This window comes from Aegilops tauschii, chromosome 4, assembly GCF_002575655.3.
Source record: "Aegilops tauschii subsp. strangulata cultivar AL8/78 chromosome 4, Aet v6.0, whole genome shotgun sequence".
NCBI classification, from domain to species: domain Eukaryota; kingdom Viridiplantae; phylum Streptophyta; class Magnoliopsida; order Poales; family Poaceae; genus Aegilops; species Aegilops tauschii.
Genome location: NC_053038.3, coordinates 208,716,682 through 208,724,672, shown reverse-complemented (window position 1 = coordinate 208,724,672; position 7,991 = coordinate 208,716,682).

The window sequence follows — 7,991 nt, the reverse complement described above, 5'->3', positions numbered from 1 at the left end:
GTTCCTTAAAGAACCATCGAGGTCGCGGGTTTCCTTTTCCGGTACGATTGCAAGTACGCTCGGTTTTTAAAACCGTGCGTGCAGCTGGTATCCCCTTCCTTATTCTCTATCGCCTAGGAGGTGCAAGGAAGGAGGAGATGATGTGCCAGCCTCTCGGATATGTCGTTACAACACCGTAGGCGGTAGGTAGCAACTGATGCATATCATCGTCGCCACTTTTGTAGTACCACCCCATGCGCTCTCAGCACCGATCAAAAGACGTCGGCCTCGCTCGTCATAACATGCTCTCGGGCTTCGTCGTGTGGGATGACACGATCTTGGTCAAGACGACCGATCAGGAGCGAGATCGGTCGGTTGAACTACCATGTTTGTTCCTTCAAGAACCATCGAGGTCGCAGGTATCCTTTTTCGATACGACCGTGCGTGCAGCTGGTATCCCCTCCCTTATTCTCTATCACCTAGGAGGTGGAAGGAAGGAGGAGACTAGATTGATGTGCCAGCCTCTCAGATATGTCGTTACAACACAGTCGCCGGCAGGTCGTAACTGACGCATATTGTCGTCGCCACTTTTGTAGTACCACCCCATGTGCTCTCAGCACCGATCAAACTCAGATGGATGATGCTTGGCTCGCCGATTCGGTTCCTTCGTCATTTTCTTTGATGCCCTAAGACTATCATGATCAAACCCTATTCTGCTCGTCGATTCGATGCAGCTGATCTACTGCAACAGTTTTGCCTGCATAAATTGAACCATTAGAATCAAATGACTGAAAATGGGAACAGAGAAAATGCTTAAGATTTGCACCATCACCTGATGATACTATGTACTTTCGTTTTTCCTTCTGTATCCACACTAATATTATTCGTTGGCACACTGGCCACCATGGCTGCTGCTTCTTAAACGACTTATTGGGATGGCACAGGAGGCAAACATGTTGCTGGTCTCCTATACCTAGTGCTTAACAAAATGTTAGCCGTCGGTTGAATAATGCTTAGTTTGCACAACCTGTACACTTTTCAACTTAAACCTGTACTGAATCCATATGTCGACAGCGTTATATCTGAGCATGGGAGTGGCTGGACCCATGGTCTTGAACCTCATCTCTCTGTTTTGAGTTATGATAAGTTGATAGTGTATTGATGTGCTACTGTGTACTTCTCTGCCCTCTCCATTCACATGTTTCTTTTTGTAGGTTTCATCGGTTCTGGGCACCAAATTGCCGAGGGGACTTCCACAACTTGTATTGCTTGATTTCCCTATCCGTGACAACAATCTTGTCCTAGGTGGATTCTCCTTTTGCCTTCCCTCATTTATCCGCTACGAATTCATGTCTATTGGCAAATTGAACTATCCCTGTTATGCCATTAGTTAATTTGTCTTTACCTGTTGTGTCATGGAACTAGGTTGGCGACCGTGATGTCAACCAATTACAAATTCAACAGAATTCATCATCACCACAAGACCTTGTTATTGATTCTATGCCAGAGGTATTTTTTGTGTGCTTTTGAGTTTTGAAGTTGTAGCTTTCTGTAGCGACAAGGTATGAATATCATTCCATCTAATATTATTGTATCTTGGTAGGTGAAGGAAACCAGAGATCTTACGGGTGAATCTGTTTCAAGACCGAACCAGCACAGGACTAGAACTGAACACCCACACCCAGCTCGCTCAAAAAGAATGCGTACTTCTTCCATCAAGATAAAGATTCACCAAGGAGCATGGTTTACTGCACCCAAATTCCCAACCCAAACCACACTATCATGTCTGCTTGAAAAATGGATTTTGTTACAAATTTTGCTCAATCTATTGTATGCAAGTAAAGGATAAATTTAACCAAGCATGAGCAAGCGAGGTGATCTTGGGCTTTAGACTTCGTTGCTAGGTCCAGTTTATTTAGTTTTCTAGGGCACCTTACTGGGCTGGCACTAAAAAGGTCTCATATTGTTCATGCAAATTATATTATCATGTTGTTGAATGCTAATATTGATCATAATATAGGCTGCTTCCAAAGTAGTTTTAAAGACTTCAACATAATCCAACAAGCTGAATGTTGCGTATGGTACTATTCGGAGTATTGATCCAAGAACTAAGGTTGGTGGTATTGAGTTAGGTGCTGAATTAATTTGCCCTTGTGCGCATAGATCAACCTATTCTTGATAATGAGGAGTTGGTAAAGGAAGTTTCTGATTGCAAGACAATTGGTGAGGCTTTCACTTCAGGATACTTAAGTGCCTGGCCTTCAGCTTTTGTAAGTTAAAAACATCTCTTCCATATTCTGAAATCATATTTGTGTACATTTAATCACACATATCTAAGGTGCAATTTTCTTTTACAGCTTCGAGAGAAGGATACTTGAGTTGCAGTTGAATTCTTGGATCAAGAAGCAAATAAAATTTGAAGATTTTAGCTACCAATAGTTGTAGTTTACATTGATAGATTTAAAAATGGAATATCATCCACACAATCTTTTTCTTTCGTCGAATTGATGCAAATGCTATGGTGTAATATTCTCCATAGTTGCGTTCTCTATGCTCAAAATGATATGACTGGTATCTTTATTGTAATGCATATGTATCATACACTCTTGTATATTCGTAATAAATATCTTCATATGAATTTCTATATGTGTTGTGCTTCAGTTTCAATATCGTTTTGATGCTGCCAAGCATAATAATAAAATGATTAGCTATTTACGCAATTGAATTGATTTTATTAAATAAATTTATATTCCATAAAACAGGTATAGAATTTTGTGGTTAATAATTAAGAACAAATACATTAATTATGTTACCATATTGATATAGTAGTGTTACCGATGGTATTACTATAGCTACAAAATTTGTTACTAGAGTAGTTGACAACTATTATTATAGTGTTACAATATTTGGATATTATGTTACTAGTTGTGTTCTGATGTTAAAGAAATGTGTTACCAGTTGTGTTACTATATTTACACAAACATGTTACGCCCTATGTTCTACGTCTATGAAAATATGTTACTATTGATGTTACTATAATTACAAAAATGTATTACCGAGGTATTCGGTAACACATAACACACATGTTACTGTAATGTAATTGTAACACATTTTTTAACATATGGTAACAACTATTATGTGTGACAGTTGACACCACTTAGTAACACGGTCTAATGGAACACATTTCAAAGTGTGTTACTAGATGTCTAGTAACACACTTTTGGGCCTGTAGTAACACAAGACGGTATTACCAAAGGTCTGTCCTCTTGTAGTGTATGTGTGTTGACTGTAGAGGCATTAATAATATTACTATTCGTTATTGTCATCCTATTCCTAGGCTAGATGATATGCTTGATGAATTGAGTGGCTCTACAATATTCTCCAAAGTTGATTTGCATAGTGCATACCATCAAATTCGTATGAAATTGGGAGATGAATGGAAAACAACATTTAGAACTAAGTTTGGTTTATATGAGTGGTTAGTTATGTCTTTTGGGTTAATTAATGCACCTATAAAGGGCCTAGCTTGGACAAGAAAGATGAACCTTGGAGCAAGTTCAAGCATGGAGATGATGGCATGCGCAAGGGGAACAAGAACGGAGTTACAAGTGATGATTTCAGGACTTTGAAGCCACCATAATGACTGCATGAAGCCTTGGACGAAATATACAAGATGCCATTTCATAAATTTCGTCTAGAGGCTATTATAGGTGCCGCGTTACCTTATTATTGGGCCAGGCCCATGTAATTACGAAATACTTGAGTATAGGCTATTTTAGAAGTCCGTATATGTGGGGAAACAAGAGATAGGGTTGGTTTCGGAGCCCTCCTTCATGGTCCACGAAATTCCCCCCTCTTCCTCCATATATAGAGCCCTTAGGGCACCGTTTAGACTTGGGGTTTTGCTTAGATTAAAAGTTCGCCATAGCTGCAACTTCGCATACTTCGTTTATGTTCAACGACCAGACCAAGACGTCACAAAACTCCACCTTGATCAAATAAAGCTTTCATCTTATATTCGCAATATCCAGATTGCAATCTCAGTTTCTTGCTTGTTCTTCGTTTGCTTGCAGGAAATAGACCCTCGTGGTCAAGTTGATCGTGCTCCTGTGTGGTCAATAACCTCTCGGAGTTGGTTTAGCGATTGCTAAGGCACGACGTCGTTGCACGTTCGTAGTCGGATCGTCAAAGTCTACTCCACCAAAAATGATAGCCACGATCTCATCGAAAGACGGGACACCTTTGCCTCTATCAAGTGGTATCGGATTTCCAGGTTGCTCGGTGAGATTTTACAGTTTTTCATAGTTTAGATCGAGTCTATTCTTCATACCTATAGTCCATGAAAAAGCCAAGAAAATAGGGTTAGTTCGTCCTATCCGAACCAATTTGAGCCTTTGCATAATCTTTTTAGAGTTTTTGCTTTGTTGAATTTGCGGTTGCATCATCGTGTCGAGTTGCTGGTCTTAGCATCTAGTCCTTTAGAGTTTCGAGTTCTGTTCACAGTTTGTCACGCCGCCGCCGCACCACCTTCATCACTGCCATATACCTCCACCCCACCGTATACATTGCCGCTGCCATATACAACCACCAATCCGAGTCCACATATACCACCGCCATATATCACAACCAATCCGAGTCCACATATAGCACCACCATATACCACCACCACCATTCCGAGTCCACATATACTACCGCCATATAACACCACCAATCCGAGTCCACATATACTACCGTCATATACCATCATCAGTCCGAGTTCCACCAGATTCATCTCCACCACCAGTCCTAGTCTGAGTCCAGTATTTGTTGCTTTGTTCTTTGATTTCCAGATCACACCATACTACTAGTTGTGACCAAGTCGGACTTCCCAACTTTAGTGCCACCGATACAAGAAAAATAGTTCCAGTTAAAAAAAACTAAGTCTGGAAAATTTTGGCTAGGCAGTTTTTAGGCCATTTGTAGACTTTTTGGGAAAAAATTGTTATGGAGCAAAAAAAAGAGAGGAAACAAAGTGCAAAAAAGTGAAAAAAGGAAAAAAGAGAGATTCAGAGTGTGCTCCTTCCTTGTTTACGTGCAGCGCCGTGATTTTGTTAGTGTTCTAGGCTCCCGTCTCTAGCACGGTCTAGCCTAGGACTAGCACGGTACCGTTGTTGAGCGTTTATTCAACTTTGCATCTCTGAATTGATTATTGCTGACACTTTTTGCTACCATATTGCAAACCTTCCCAGCTCCAGATACATCTACGTCGTGCGTTTGACTCTCCCTGGTAATCGCTCTATCCAAGCTTTGATAGTTTTTGTTGGGGAACATAGCATGCAATTTCAAAAAAATTCCTACAATCACGCATGATCTATCTAGGAGATGCATAACAACGAGAGGGGGAGAGTTTGTCCACGTACCCTCGTAGACCGAAAGCGGAAGCGTTAGGTTAACGCGGTTGATGTAGTCGAATGTCTTCACGATCCAACCGATCTAGTACCAAACGTACGTCACCTCTGAGTTCAACACACGTTTAGCTCGATGACGTCCCTCGAACTCTTGATCCAGCAGAGGGTCGAGGGACAGTTTCGTCAGCACGACGGCGTGGTGATGGTTGTCGGTGTCAAAACCGGCGGATCTCGGATAGGGGGTCCCGAACTGTGCGTCTAAGGCGGATGGTAACAGGAGGCGGGGGACACGATGTTTACCCAGGTTCAGGCCCTCTCGATGGAGGTAAGACCCTACTTCCTGCTTGATCGATCTTGATGATATGAGTATTACACGAGTTGATCTACCACGAGATCTTTGAGGCTAAACCCTAGAAGCTAGCCTATGGTATGATTGTTGTTGTCCTACGGACTAAACCCTCCGGTTTATATAGACACCGGAGGGGGCTAGGGTTACACAGAGTCGGTTACAAGGGAGGGGATCTACATATCCGTGTTGCCAAGCTTGCCTTCCACGCCAAGGAGAGTCCCATCCGGACACGGGACAAAGTCTTCAATCTTGTATCTTCATAGTCCAACAGTCCGGCCAAAGTATATAGTCCGGCTGTCTGAGGACCTCCTAATCCAGGACTCCCTCAGTAGCCCCTGAACCAGGCTTCAATGACGATGAGTCCGGCGTGCAGATTGTCTTCGGCATTGCAAGGCAGGTTCTTCTCCAAATTCTGAGTACCTGCTGAGTAGTGTCCGGCTTCCCATAAATGTTGCACTCCTTGGCTTCCACGCCTAATAATGGCTATCTTCCACGTGTCGAGCGAATGCGAGAAGCCAGGGCATTTTTACATTTGCCACCCTAGCCATGTGAGTAAACCGTCTATTAAAGAGACGGGGATTCTCAGATCCATATCACACCATCCTCCCATAGCGAGTATCTATCGGAGCGCGCCCGGAAAAATCCATTCCAACATGGTCGGCCATCGTAGCTCCTCCTCTCGCTCCCGTAGCCCTAAGCCCGGCGATTGGAAGAAGTGTTCCATCCCTCACAGCCAATTAGTAGAGTTACAGACCCAGGGATTTCTCCCTCCAGCGTATATGGTCCCTGTTCGAGCCGGGCTCGCCACCTACAATGGCGGGGGAGCAAGCGGAGAGCTTCCCCAACCCATCCAGGGTGGAGCGGGTATGCCTTGTTCCTTACTTATTAAGGGGACTTGGATTTCCAATTCATCCGTTCCTCCGCGGGCTCCTGGAGTTCTACGGCCTCCAGTTGCATAACTTTACCCCCGCTTCCATATTACACATCGCTGGCTACGTCGCCCTTTGCGAGCTGTTTCTGGGCTATGAAGCTCATTTCGAGCTATGGCAGAGGCTATTCTGCCTCGTGCCCCGTACACAAAAGGGGTCAATATATCAAGTGGGCGGAGCCGAAATATGGCGCATCACCGGGACCGGATACCTATCCGGTACCCCAAAGAAGACCTCCGAAGACTGGCCTTCGGAGTGGTTTTATATGGAGGACGTCCCTCTTCCAGATCCTATTCGGATGGGCCTTCCTGAGTTCGACAACGCCCCTTTGAAGAAACGCCGCAGCTGGCGCCCTCGGAGCCCCCAGGAGGAAGATAACGGAGAAGTCCTTTACCTGATGGGCCGGATAGAGATGTTGGCCAAATCAGGATTGACAATAACCGAGGTTATGTCCATATGTATAATGCGGGGGGTGCAACCACTTCAATATCGGGGACAACCCATGTGGCACTTCAATGGAGAAGACGATGCCACCCGCTGCGGTCGTAAAGGTCCGGACTCCGTCGTTGCCCTAGCGAAGATACTGTCCGATTTGTATAAAGGAGAAGAAGAGGAGTTCATCCGTATTAAGCCACGGGATGGATTCTCCATGTACAACCCCCAAGCTGGGTGAGCTGCTACTTTCTACTCCAGTCCTTTCCGCATTCTTTGTCATAAGTATTTACCTTGCTATTTCATAGCAGGAACTGCGAAAAGCTGTGAGGGAGGTCCACAGCCCGTCTCCACAACCAGAGGACCCTGACCGGGCCCTCGACCCCGGACTCGAAGAAGACCCGGACACATTTGTGGAGCTCATCGACAGAATGTTCTATCAGTTGAGCTGCGACGGTACCTTGGTGGCCATCATAGCCGATTATCCTAGACTGCTCCCCACATCGCATGTAAGTAAACCCGGAGTCCAAGAAGGATCCCTTTTTCTGCACTTCACCTACCGCACACATATGGTGTTTTAGAGGGAAGGCCCTCGGGACGCCATGCCGAACCCGCAGTGACTCACCAACAAGGGGCACCGAAGCCGGGTAGGCTTAAAAGGAAGGCGGTCAGCACTGAGACGCCGTCGCAGAGGTACGAAAGAGAACCCCGCTCCGTGGTCGTCGTCTTTTAAAATATAATAACGCCCATGTTTCCTAGTAGGAAAAACGCTCGCCGGACTATATCCGGAGAGGTTGCCGGTCACGCCTCCACCAGTCGGGCTCAAGAGCCGGACTTGGAGGCGGACGTTAACATGGGGCCAACGCCAGATGTTCCTCCTAGAGAGGATGTGGATAGGCTATCCGCTACAAATTC